Here is a 15,157-nt window from a genome sequence, read left to right on the forward strand (position 1 = left end):
CCAAGTAAGGAAAGGATGATGGAGACTATGATTCCCCCACAAGTCGGGATGAGACTCCGGATGAAAAATAAAAAAAGAGAAAAAAAGAGAGGCCATAAAAAAAGAGAAAAGGCCCAAAAAATGAGAGAAAAAGAGAGAAGGGACAATGTTACTATCCTTTTACCACACTTGTGCTTCAAAGTATCACCATGATCTTCATGATAGAGAGTCTCCTATGTTGTCACCTTCATATACTAGTGGTAATTTTTCATTATAGAACTTGGCTTGTATATTCCAATGATGGGCTTCCTCAAATTGCCCTAGGTCTTTGTGAGCAAGCAAGTTGGATGCACACTCACTTAGTTTCTTTTGATGAGCTTTCATACACTTATAGCTCTAGTGCATCCATTGCATGGCAATCCCTACTCACTCACATTGATATCTATTGATCGGCATCTCCATAGCCCGTTGATACGCCTACTTGATGTGAGACTATCTTCTCCTTTTTTGTCTTCTCCACAACCACCATTCTATTCCACCTATAGTGCTATGTCCATGGCTCACGCTCATGTTTTGCGTGAAAGATGAAAAAGTTTGAAAATTCTTAAGTATGAAACAATTGCTTGGGTGAAACCGGGGTTGTGCATGATTTAAATATTTTGTGTGATGAAGGTAGAGCATAGCTAGACTATATGATTTTGTAGGGATAACTTTCTTTGGCCATGTTATTTTGAGAAGACATAATTGCTTAGTTAGTATGCTTGAAGTATTATTATTTTTATGTCAATATTAAATTTTTATCTTGAATCTTTCGAATCTGAATATTCATGCCACAATAAAGAAAAATACATTAAGAAAATATGCTAGGTAGCATTCCACATCAAAAATTCTGTTTTTATCATTTACCTACTAGAGGACGAGCAGGAATTAGGCTTGGGGATGCTTGATACGTCTCCAACGTATCTATAATTTTTTATTGTTCCATGCTATTACATTATCTGTTTTGGATGTTTAATGGGCTTTATTATATACTTTTATATTATTTTTGAGACTAACCTACTAACCAGAGGCCCAACCCAGATGGCTGTTTTTTTTGCCTATTTTAGTGTTTCGCAGAAAAGGAATAACAAATGGAATGAAACCTTCGGGGGAGTTACTTTTGGAACAAACGCAATCCAGGGGACTTGGAGTGGATGTCAAGAAAGAAGCGAGGAGGCCACGAGGCAGGGAGGCGCGCCTGGGCGCACCCCCCACCCTCGTGGATCCCTCGTGGCTCCCTTGACCAACTTCTTTCACCTATATATACTCATATACTCTGAAAACATCCGAGAGCACCACGAAACCCTATTTCCACCGCCGCAACCTTCTGTACCTGTGAGATCCCATCTTGGGGCCTTTTACGGCGCTCCGCCGGAGGGGGAAGCGATCATGGAGGGCTTCTACATCAACACCATAGCCTCTCCGATGAAGTGTGAGTAGTTTACCTCAGACCTTCGGGTCCATAGTTATTAGCTAGATGACTTCTTCTCTCTCTTTGGATCTCAATACAAAGTTCTCCTCGATCTTCTTGGAGATCTATTCGATGTAATTCTTTTTGCGGTGTGTTTGTCGAGATCCGATGAATTGTGGGTTTATGATCAAGATTATCTTTGAACAATATTTGAATCTCCTTTGAATTCTTTTATGTATGACTTGTTATCTTTGCAAGTCTCTTCGAATTATCAGTTTGGTTTGGCCTACTAGATTGATCTTTCTTGCAATGGGAGAAGTGCTTAGCTTTGGGTTCAATCTTGTGGTGTTCGATCCCAATGACAGAAAGGGAACCGATACGTATTGTATTGTTTCCATCGTGGATAAAAAGATGGGGTTTATATCATATTTCTTGAGTTTATCCCTCTACATCATGTCATCTTGCCTAATGTGTTACTCTTTTCTTAGGAACTTAATACTCTAGATGCATGTTGGATAGCGGTCGATGTGTGGAGTAATAGTAGTAGATGCAGAATCGTTTCAGTCTACTTGTCGTGGATGTGATGCCTATATACATGATCATGCCTAGATATTCTCATAACTATGCACTTTTCTATCAATTGCTCGACAGTAATTTGTTCACCCACTGTAATACTTATGCTATCTTAAGAGAAGCCACTAGTCAAACCTATGGCCCCCGGGTCTATTTTCCATAATATAAGTTTCCGATCTATTTTGTTTTGCAATCTTTACTTTTCAATCTATACAACAAAAATACCAAAAATATTTATCTTATTATCTCTATCAGATCTCACTTTTGCAAGTGTCCGTGAAGGGACTAACAACCCCTTTATCGCGTTGGTTGCAAGGTTCTTATTTGTTTGTGCAGGTACGAGGGATTTGCATGTAGCCTCCTACTGGATTGATACCTTGGTTCTCAAAAACTAAGGGAAATACTTACACTACTTTGTTGCATCACCCTTTCCTCTTCAAGGGAAAACCAATGCAATGCTCAAGAGGTAGCAGTTCACATCACCATGTGACCAACACTCAAAGGGTTTACTAGAGTCAATAATCTGGTTCACATTGCAATGTGATTAACACCCAAGAGCACTAAGGTGTGATCATGTTTTGCTTGTGTGATAAATTTTAGTCTACGAGTCTGCAACATTCAGATCCGTATGTATCTTGCAAATTTCTATGTCTACAATGCTCTGCACGGAGCTACTCTAGCTAATTGCTCCCACTTTCAATATATATCTAGATCGAGACTCAGAGTCATCCAGATCGGTGTCAAAGCTTGCATCGACGTAACTCTTTACGACGAACTTTTTATCACCTCCATAACCGAGAAATATTTCCTATTCCACTAAGGATAATTTTGACCGTTGTCCAGTGATCCACTCCTGGATCACTATTGTACTCTCTTGCCAAACTCATGGTGAGGTACACAATAGATCTGGTACTAGCATAGCATACTTTATAGAACCTATGACCGAGACATAGGGAATGACTTTTCATTCTCTTTCTATTTACTGTCGTGGTCTTGTTTTGAGTGTTTACTCAACTTCACACCTTGCAACACATGCAAGAACTCCTTTCTTTGACTGTTCCATTTTGAACTACGTCAAAAACTTGTCAAGGTATGTACTCATTGAAAAAACATATCAAGCGTCTTGATCTATCTCTATAGAACTTGATGCTCAATATGTAAGAAGCTTTTCTTTGAAAAACTCCTTTCAAATACTCCATTATGCTTTCCAGAAATTTTTTACATCATTTCCGATCAACAATATGGCATTCACATATACTTTATCAGAAGGGATATTTAAATTAGTGCCCCTGGTTCCTTAGTTGTGCTCACTTTTACCCACGCTCCAAACGTTTGCTCACTTTTCCCCTCTTCCTTAGCTGAAACTCTCACAAATGCTCATAGCGGGCGTTGTCGTCTTGACCGTCCATTGACCGTTAATTGCTGACGAGTGGGGCCGAGTCTTTGTCTGACTGTTGCTTGCTGACGGGTGGGACCACAAGGAGACACGTATTGGGCAGTTTGTCTGAATTTGGAACAGATCTAGACAGGTCGAACTGCACCGCACCGCCCCGCCCCCTCCGCCGGCGTCGTGCCGCGTCCACCGCAGTTGTTTCCTCCACCCTATGCCCTATTCCGTTCATCGGCGATGCCGCGTCTCCGCCAGATATAGCCTACCTCCCCATCTGGGATTACATAGCGATGTTGAGTGAGGACGCCCGGAATGCAGTCGACCGTGGAGAGGATTGGGTTGAATCCGCGGCAGATAATTCATGGATTAAACCTGGTTAAGCATTGTTTCCTCTCGAATTGACGTTCTAAGTCGTATTGTAGGCCGTATTTGACTTCTGATTGCTTGAATCATTCGAATTTGTGCTCGATTTTACCCGGCTAACTGAAGCCTTGTCCTTCCCCCAACAAAATAGGATTGATCCCGTGCTGGCTTTCCGGCTGGCGATTAGAATGGAAAATAGTGTGTTGCGTGGTACTAAACCGCATTTGATTTTATCATTTTTCTATCCCAAAGTGGTAGAAACCAGCATATCTTTCAAAGATTTGCGAGCTGAGCTCCGAAACACCTATCCCTGGAGTGATGCCGATGCTGTTGAACTGAATTACTTCAGCAGTGACAAGCAAAGATTTCTCCCACTAACTTGCGACGATCATATGCCGTTGCTTTTTGCTGGGATTGCTGGCTGCCGATTCGGTAAACTCCAAATCGATGTGCTTCAGCCACGCACAGAACGGGCGAACGGGAATGGAGTTCAGACATCATCTGTCTGTGCTAATAGCCAGCACCCCGGCACTCCTTGTAGGTTGACACCAAGTAAAGCAAGTGGTTCATGGAGCCACAACATGCCTGCTGCCAATTCTGGTTCCGATTCAGCTGCTACTTCTCGTGTACCTTCTGCAGTTGGTGTAGAAGAAGATGCAGAACTTGATGAGGCAGTGCCTACAAATGATGATGAAGACGAGATGATGTTTCCTGAACTGGTCGGTGTAGCCAGTCAGCAAGCAGCGGATGACGAATATATGGAGGAGCCCATCAGCCAAGCTAGGTTTGATGACACTGACGATGAAGAGAAGGTGGAGAACATGGACAGCTTAATCGAGGATGAATACGATGGTGATGACATGCCAACAATTGAGTGGAACAGGGGAAAACCTGAGCTTACTGTAGGTACCATTTTCCAATCAATGGTGGACTATCGGAATGCAGTGACAACATGGTGCATTATATCTGAAAATACCTATAAGATTAAAAGGAGTGAGCCAGCAAGGTTCACAGTTTTTTGTCCATATCCTAGGTGTAGGTGGAAGTTGCATGCATCTCGTATGAGAAAGAGCAAATATATTCAGGTAATCCAAGTTCAGTTAGTAATTTAGTTTCAGATCATTGAGTAAGGTTTCTTAACTGTTCTTTACCCTTTTATTTTGTTTCAGATAAAGAAAAACCCACACAAGCACACCTGTCCACCTGGAGGGGGAGGGGAGAAAGCCAAAACCAAGCTAGCAAAAACAAGGTGGGTGGCAGATGCTATATTGAATTGGCTGAGAGAAGAACCTGGGCTTGGTCCAACAACACTCCATGGGAAGCTTTTTGAGAAGTACAAGATAGAAATTCCTTACATGAGAATTTTCAATGCTAGGGAAAAGGCTCTTGATAGAATTAATGGTCAATGGAATGATAGTTTTCAGTTGCTTTACACTTTCAAAGCTGAAGTGGAGATGGCAAGTCCAGGGAGTGTTGTAGAGATTGACAAGCATACAGTTCCATTCAAAATAAAAGGGAAGTCATTTCAGAAGGAGTGCTTCAGAAGGGCTTTTGTTTGTTTCAAGGCTTGCTGGCAGGGGTTTCTAGATGGTTGCAGGCCCTATTTGGCTGTAAATGCTACACATTTGACTGGAAGATGGAGAGGACAGCTAGTAGCAGCTTCTGCAGTTGATGGACACAACTGGCTATTCCCAGTTGTATTTGGTGTGGTGGAGGCAGAGTCTGAGGAAAGTTGGGTCTGGTTTCTGCAGCAGTTGCGCAACATTATAGGCACACCCCCAGGTTTAGCTATACACACAGATGCTTGCAAGGGTTTAGAGAGTGCAGTGGAAATTGTATTCCCTGGAGTGGAGCATAGGGAATGTATGCGACACCTAGCGAATAATTTCAAAAAGAAGTTCAAAGGTAAAGTTTATGATGAGAACTTATGGCCAACATCATACACATGCATCAAAAGGAAGCATGAACACCATTTGAGAGTGTTGTATGCTCAAAATCCTCTTGTGAAGGAGTACACGGATGCACATCATGGCAAGGTGTGGTCAAGAAGCAAATTCAACGAAATCTGCAAAGTAGATTATGTGACCAGTAACCTTGCAGAATGCTTCAATTCAAAGTTCAAGTCAGTGAAAGGGCTCTTGTTGTGGCAAGCATTTGACAAGATGAGGCAAATGATCATGATAAAGATGTCTCTTCACAAAAGAATTGCAGAAACACAATATCTTGGTCATCAAATGCTCCCATCACTGATTAAGGCATTGCACTTGAAGGCAAGAGGACTGAAGATGGAATGTATTCGATCTGGTACATATGAGGGAGAGGTTACCTATACTGACACTAAAAATAGGGTATGGAGGTATCCTGTGAACCTAAGTACTAGAGAATGTACTTGTAGGCAATGGCAGATCCGTGGGAAGCCATGCATACATGCCCTACATATGATGACCGTTATCGAGGGTGCAGATGGTGAAGTTGATCAATATTGCTCTAAGTATTTCTCTATTGCCAAATTTATGGCTGCTTATGCTGACAATGTGCCTGCACTATTGGGGAAAGATCAATGGAACATAGTAGATCCAGGGTTCAAACTCCATGCTCCTGTCATTACTAGACCACGAGGAAGACCAAGGAACCAGAGGATTAGAGCAGGTGAGGAGAGTCGTCTACCAAAGAAGCTTGCTTGCAAAAAATGTGGAGTTCTGGGGCATATTGCTAGGCTTTGTACCAATGCAGTGGATGCATCATTTGGAGAGGAGGAAAGATGGACAGCAGCCAATGCTGAGGAGAATGCAGCAGCAATGGAGACTGAAGATGAAGTGGAGAATGCAGCAGCAAATGAAGCAGTGGAGAATGCAGCAGCAAATGAAGCAGTGGAGAATGCAGCAGCAAATGAAGCATCTTGGTATGTGTTTGCACCCTTTGTAGAATGCAGCTACCCTTTTGTTTGCATTTGTTCTCTTTTTTGCCTATGGCTTATAATTTTATTTACCAGCTCTAGGGAGAAAGGCCAAGAGATGAAGAAGCAGAAGATTTTGAAACCATGGCCTTTGATGGTTTTGAATCTATAAGAGAGGAAGAGGAGGGCGTAATTTTTCCAATTGTGCCTTTAAAGATTACTGAACCCATAGATGACCGTCAAATGGTTGTCAAGTGCTCGACGAGTGCAACTACTCCATCAGCACCTCCACGAGGAAAACCCCAAGTAAAGCCCAAGATCAAAAGGAACAAGAGTCTGAAAGAAAAGAGCATCTCAACTAGGGAAACCAGGAGCAAGACGGTGAAGCCAGCTGCAAACACAAGGAGCAAGTCGAAAATTTGAATTAAGTTGTTGGGAAATGTTTGTGTTGTCAATTTGAGGGCGAGTGGATCGCTTAAAACTTGGTAGATTTGTATTAACATGTTGGCATCTTAAACTTGGTAGATTTGAGCTACTGTGAAAACTTATCAGTTGTAATAATGTTGCTTCTACTTTGGTTTCTTATTTGAGTTGGAATTCAAATTTCCATCAAAATTTGAATTTAAATCAATATTTGAATTTGGGCCAAAATTTGGATTCGAGTCAAACTTGAAGTTGAACATTGGAGGTTCATTGCTCTGTGCGGTGTATTTGATCGAGCATTTGAAGTCCAATATTCGTAGGTGAACAGTCCCAATGAGAAATGTGCTAGAAACGAGCTCGAAAGCTAGGGTAAACAGCCCTATTTGAAATCAAGTTTTTTAGGCATATATATTTTTATTAACACTTGTTCCATATATATAGGGTAAAAACGAAGTCTCACTATTTATTGATTAATATTCATATTACTACTTTTTTTTGAAAAAAACATGCTTTTATTTCAAAACCGTCAAATAACACATTTTAGATACGAAAATGAAAAAGTAAGTTCAGATCCTTCTTACTCACTCCAAAATGAGGCTATGGAGATTTTTCTGATTTTTTTAATTATTTTGATTTTTTTTCAAACCCTAAACCCTCTCTCAGTATTCTACGAACTCTGAAAATGTTCATAGGTGATAGCTCATTTGTGTGAAGACTTTTTTCATGAAAATGACCTACACCAAGTTTATATTTTTTTTCTCATGACCTTGTCACATATGACGGCTACGTGCGCAAGAATTACAACATTTTGATTTTTTTTGAATTTTTTAAAAACATTTGAACTTGATTTCGACATATCACTTCAAAAAATGATTTTTCGGAAAAACACCCATATACCGAGTTTATATTTTTTTTATGTTAACTAGGTCTCATAAACGGACGAACTACGTTTGTTTTATATTTTTGCGATTTTTTCTAATTTAGTTATGGCCATTTGAAATCTGGTCAAACCCTAATAACCCCGTTGACTCGCTCATAACCCCGCAGAAATGCTCCAAACCCTAGCGTCGAACGTTCGCCGTCGGATCCTACCAAGCGTCAAACACCACCCGTCATATGTGGGGCAGGCATGCGCGATCCGCGTGATGCATCTTGATTGGCTACTGTTGTGTCCTTCTCGGGTTTTTTACGATCTGCCCCACTTTACATATGAAGTTGTATTTTTCGCACATGACCACCACATGTCAGTGTTAAGAGTTGGTTCAAATATTCAAACTGCAAAATACAATGTCGCAAATCGTCAATATAGCTTCCCCTTCTCCTCTTCTCCATCTGACAGACAAAGGCATCGAGCAGATCGAGCAATTCCTCTGTTTCTTTCCCCATCTTCTCGTTCTTCTTCCTCTCAAGCAATTCCTTTATTTCTTCCTCTCGGGCGATATGTCAACCTCCTCGTCAGCCCCCCGTTCCACGTGGCCGGTGTATGGTCTAGTGCCGATGACTCGATGCACTGACTGCCCACGAACTGCGCCACTGAAGCGGTTGACTTCAAAGGAGGAGAAGAATGGGAACTTTGGGTGCGAGTTCGTCAAATGCGAGAGCAAGCCGGAGGGGCAGGTTAGATCCTTTATCTGTAATTTCTCAAAAAATCTGTCAGATTTGGATTTAGGTTACATGATTTCGTTTTCAGATCGTGAAGAAATGCCACCATTTCTAGTGGATGGATGATTACATCTAGAGGCTTCAAGGGTCGGGCTTGCTGGATTCGAGGGGGAATGCAATCCACGAGTCCAATCTGCCCCGTGACAGTGCCGCTCCGGCAGCAGCAGCGCCTCCGGAATACCCGACGGTGGTAGATGTCGAACTGAAGACGGAATTGAAGAAGATGAACAAGAACTTCAAGGAGCTTATTGAGTTGAAGAAGCAATCCAATCTGATAGCTTTAGGAATACTTGCTCTAGGAATTTTTTACTTGATGGCCATCTCTCGTTAGAGATGTTTGTCTATTGTTGTTGCCACTGTTTAGCAATCCAAGTCTGTTTATCTCAAATGCAACTCTGTTTAGTGCAACTGTCAATCTCTGAATGTATGCAGTTTACTGTTAAGTTTCGACACTTTCAGTTTCGGCAGAAAACAACTACCAGTTCAGTGATAGGATTATTTTGTTGGCTAATAACCTCGAGTGTTGGATCATACCCTAGCTCCTCAGATGACAGTAAGTAGTACTTGAGCAGCTCAAGAGATATACATCAAGTTCATCTCTTCTCTCTCGCACTTGCCAAACTTTTGTCCTCGAGTTCGTCAGTTCTGCTAAAAAAACCTAGTTCGCGGGCCCAAAGAGAAAGCCCAGAAACAAGCGATGTTTGTTTTTTTGTTTAGGAAGGATTGCTTTGTTCTTTTTTGTTTCTAATTGCTTTTTTCATTAATTTGATTGCCCAATCTCTTCTATCTCATTGAGGAACTTCTTTGGCTTTCCTTTATGGGTCCCTTCATTTTTTAGAATCAAAGTATTTGCAAACCGCAGTATTATTATGCCTAGCGAACCAATACTTCATGATTAGAAAAGGAGGTCTAACCCTCTTTTTTATATACTTCAAACATAGTGTAGTTAAAACTACACTTTTGACTAAAGCCAAATATCTCAAAGTATTCGATACTTCAATATTTCTGAAAACCAAAGTATTCTTATTTTTAGAAGGCATCTATAAACACATCATTTTTAGTTTGTTTGGTTAATTTTTCCCACGCCAATTAGCCGTGTCTAAACTTGGGACAAACAAAATACAAACATAACAAAGCATTAATATAACACACATAACTTAACTTAGATAGGGTTGCTAGTGCAGTATAAGTTCTTACATAGACATCGATAGATAATCCCTAATAATTAACCTTACATACATAGGGTAGCTAGCTCGGGCAACACACACACCAAACTCACACTACATAGTAGATAGATAGGGTAGCTAGGGCAACACCGCCATGTCTTCACCGTCGTCTTCACCTTAACCGTCGGCTTCACCGTCTTCTTCGCCGTCGGCTTCAGTACTCCTCCTCCTCAAGGCCATTGTCGCCGACGTAGTACGGGAGGATGTGCATGCGGTTGCGAGCGGGGAAGACACTCTCGAAGTCGGTGAAGATGTTATAGGTCGTGAATGCAATGAACTCGCACCCACACCAATACACCTTGCCGAGCAGGTAGTAGGCATCGAACCTGTTGGTGAAGTGGACGACGAGCCCTACCACTGGAGCATTGGCATGGGGACGCTGCTCCACGAGGTTGAACATGGGCGGCGAGCCCGCCGGGAGGTGGTGGAAGCCCGCACGGAGGAACCCCCGTGCAAGCTCAGTGCTTCCCCTCCAGCAGGAGAACACCCACACGCAGAGGGATTCCTCGACGACGACGTTGGCGGGGTACCGCCGTTCCGGCACGATGGGCGGCGCTTGGAACGTCGGCCCGTTGTACTGCATCCTGCTCGCTTCGCTGAGTGGAACGGCTTGGGCTTTTGGGGGAAGAAGAGAAGTTGGAGGTGCAGATGGATCTGTAGAAGAAGAGGCAATGAAGGGCAGTTTAAATAGCCGGGGGAGACAAAGTGGGTACACACGCAACCGGCGTAGATCGTGACTCAGTGCGTGCGTGAACCGATGCGATCATCAATTTGTGAACGTGAATCGATGCGAGCGTGCTTTGCGTGCTCTGCGTTGGCGGCTGCCTGCCTCCCCCTTCTGCGTGCTCTGCATTGGCGGCTGCCTGCCTACCATTCACGAGCGTGCGTGCAGCCTGCGGCGTGAACCGATGCCTCGACATATGGACGCGACCGTGCGTGCAGCCTGCCCCTTCTTCCACCGGCACGTATGCCTGCGATGCGTGAAATGACGCTGCGGAGAGACTGAATCCACCGGCAACCGTGCAGCACGGATCGATGCATGCGTGTCGGCGTGCATGCATGCGATTAGGTCTAGGTCACTAGATGCGTGCGTGGCGGTGTTCGCATGCATAGCAGGCTACATCGATGCCAAAGTCGGGCATGCATAGCAGGCTGCATCCATCCATAGTAGGCTTTTTAATTGGGCTCCCTTTTTAATTTATTACCAACAAACTAACGGGCCCGTCCTATGAACACAAACACGGCCCAACCAGCGAAGCCACAACCATAGTCAACAGAGTCCAACATGGCCCCACAAGTCAGTTAACGGCCAAGACGGCAAACGTCTGTTATGAACATTTGTGAGAGTTTCAGCTAAGGGAATGGGGAAAAGTGAGCAAAAGTTTGAAGCGTGGGGAAAACTGAGCACAACTAAGGAATTGGGGGCACAAATGGAATAAGCCCTTATCAGAAAGGTTGTAGTGCTCCCACTCACTTTCTTGTAAATACAGACTTCACCGCAAGTCTGTATAAAACTATATGCTTTGATCAACTCATCAAGGCGTATATTCCAACTCCGAGATGCTTGCACCTACCCATAGATGGATCGCTGGAGCTTGCTCATTTTGTTAGCACCTTTAGGATTGACAAAACCCTCTGGTTGCGTCATATACAACTCTTCTTTAATAAATTCATTAAGGAATGTAGTGTTGATATCCATTTGCCAGATTTCATAAAATGCGGCAATTGCTAACATGATTCGGACAGACTTAAGCATCGATACAAGTGAGAAAAACTCATCGTAGTCAACACCTTGAATTTGTTGAAAAACTTTTCGCGACAATTCGAGCTTAGTAGATAGTAACACTACCATCATCGTTTGTCTTCCTCTTCAAGATCCATTTATTCTCTATGGCTTGCCGATCATCGGACAAGTCAATCAAAGTCCATACTTTGTTCTCATACATGGATCCCATCTTAGATTTCATGGCCTCAAGCCATTTTGCGGAACCTGGGCTCATCATTGCTTCCTCATAGTTCGTAGGTTCGTCATGGTCTAGTAACATGACTTCCAGAATAGGATTCTCGTACTACTCTTGTGCGGAACATACTCTGGTTGACCTATGAGGTTCGGTAGCAACTTGATCTGAAGTTTCATGATCATCATCATTAACTTCCTCACTAATTGGTGTAGGCATCACTGGAACTGATTTCAGTGATGAACTACTTTCCAATTGGGGAGAAGGTACAATTACCTCATCAAGTTCTACTTTCCTCCCACTCACTTCTTCCGAGAGAAACTCCTTCTCTAGAAATGATCCATTCTTAACAACGAATATCTTGCCTTCGGATCTGTGATAGAAGGTGTACCCAACAGTCTCCTTTGTGTATCCTATGAAGACGCATTTCTCTGATTTGGGTTTGAGCTTATCAGGTTGAAGCTTTTTCACATAAGCATCACAGCCCCAAACTTTAAGAAACGACACCTTAGGTTTCTTGCTAAACTATAGTTCTTACGGTGTTGTCTCAACGGATTTAGATGGTGCCCTATTTAACGTGAATGCAGCTGTCTCTAATGCAATAATCCCAAAATGATAGTGGTAAATAGGTAAGAGACATCATAGAGCTCACCATATCCAATAAAGTACGGCTACGATGTTCGGATACACCATTACGCTGTGGTGTTCCAGCTGGTGTGAGTTGTGAAACTATTCCACATTGTTTCAAATGAAGACCAAACTCGTAACTCAAATATTCACCTCCGCGATTAGATCGTAGAAACTTTATTTTCTTGTTACGATGATTTTCCACTTCACTCTGAATTTCTTTGAACTTTTCAAATGTTTCAGACTTATATTTCATCAAGTAAATATACCCATATCTACTCAAATCATCTGTGAAGGTCAAAAAATAATGATACCCATCGTGAGCCTCAACACTCATCGGACCGCATACATCAGTATGTATTATTTCCAAAAAAGTCAGTTGCTCGCTCCATTGTTCTGGAGAACGGAGTCTTAGTCATCTTGCCCATGAGGCATGGTTCGCAAGCATCAAGTGATTCATAATCAAGTGATTCCAAAAGCCCATCAGCATGGAGTTTCTTCATGCGCTTTACACCAATATGACCTAAACAGTAGCGCCACAAATAAGTTGCACTATCATTATTCACCTTGCATCTTTTGGCTTCAATATTATGAAAATGTGTATCACTATGATCGAGTTTCAATAAACCATTTATATTAGGTGTATGACCATAGAAGGTTTTATTCTTGTAAACAGAACAACACTTATTCTTTGACTTAAATGAATAACCATATTGCAATAAACATGACCCAATCATATTCATGCGAAACGCAAAAAACAAATAACATTTATTTTAGGTTCAACACTAATCCCGAAAGTAAAAGGAGTGTGCGATGGTGATCTTATCAACCTTGGAATCATTTCCAATACACATCGTCACCTCGTCCTTAACTAGTCTCTGTTTATCTTACAACTCCTGTTTTCGTGTTACTACTCTTAGCAACTAAACAAGTATCAAATACCGAGGGGTTGCTACAAACACTAGTAAAGTACACATCAATAACATGTTTATCAAATATAGCTTTGTTCACTTTGCCATCCTTCTTATCCACTAAGTATCTAGGGTAGTTCCACTTCTAGTGACCATTTCCTTTGCAGTAGAAGCACTCAGTTTCAGGCTTGGGTCTAGCTTTGGGTCTCTTCATGGGAGTGGAAACTTGCCTACCATTGTTCTTGAAGTTCCCTTTCTATTCCTTTGCCCTTTTACTTGAAACTAGTGGTCTTGTCAACCATCAACACTTGATGCTTTTTCTTGATTTCTACCTTCGCCGATTTCAGCATCGCGAAGAGCTCGGGAATCGTTTTTGTCATCCCTTGCATATTATAGTTCATCACGAAGTTCTAGTAGCTTGGTGATAGTGACTAGAGAACACTATCAATCACTATATTATCTGGAAGATTAACTCCCACTTGATTCAAGCGATTGTAGTACTCAGACATTCTGAATACATGCTCACTGGTTGAGCTATTCTCCTCCATCTTGTAGGCTATGTACTTGTCAAAGGTCTGATACCTCTCGACATGGTCATGAGTCTGAAATACCAATTTCAACTCTTGGAACATCTCATATGCTCCATGGCATCCAAAACAATTTTGAAGCCCCGATTCTAAGCTGTAAAGCATGGTGCACTAAAATATCAAGTAGTCATCATATCGAGCTTGCCAAACGTTCATAACTTTTGCATATACTCCTGCAATAGGTCTGTCACCTAGCGGTGCATCAAGGATATAATTCTTCTGTGCAGCAATGAGGATACTCCTTAGATCATGGACCTAGTCTGCATCATTGCTACTATCATCTTTCGACTTAGTTTTCTCTAGGAACATATCAAAATATAAAACAGGGGAGCTATACGCAAGCTATTGATCTACAACATAGATATGCAAATACTATCAGGACTAAGTTCATGATAAATTAAAGTTCAATTAATCATATTACTTAAGAACTCCCACTTAGATAGACATCCCTCGAGTCACCTAAATGATCACGTGATCCAAATCAACTAAACCATATCCGATCATCACGCGAGATGGAGTAGTTTTCAATGGTAAACATCTCTATGTTGATCATATCTACTATATAATTCACGCTCGACCTTTCGGTCTCCAGTGTTCTGAGGCCATATCTACATATGCTAGGCTCGTCGAGTTTAACCCGAGTATTCTGCGTGTGCAAAACTGGCTTGCACCTGTTTTATGTGAATATTGAGCTTATCACACCCGATCATCACATGGTGTCTCGACACGACGAACTGTCGCAACGGTGCATACTTAGGGAGAACACTTGTACCTTGAAATTTAGTGAGGGATCATCTTATAATGCTACCGCCGTACTAAGCAAAATAAGATGCATAAAGGATAAAAATCACATGCAATCAATATAAGTGATATGATATGGCCATCATCATCTTGTGCCTTTGATCTCCATCTCAAAAGCACCGTCATGATCACCATCGTCACCGGCTTGACACCTTGATCTCCATCGAAGCATCATTGTCGTCTCGCCAACTATTGCTTCTACGAATATCGCTACCACTTAGTGATAAAGTAAAGCAATTACATGGAAGTTGCATTTCATACAATAAAGCGACAACCATAAGCCTCCTGCCAGTTGCCGATAACTTCTACAA

Source organism: Triticum aestivum, chromosome 7B, assembly GCF_018294505.1.
Source record: "Triticum aestivum cultivar Chinese Spring chromosome 7B, IWGSC CS RefSeq v2.1, whole genome shotgun sequence".
NCBI classification, from domain to species: Eukaryota; Viridiplantae; Streptophyta; class Magnoliopsida; order Poales; family Poaceae; genus Triticum; species Triticum aestivum.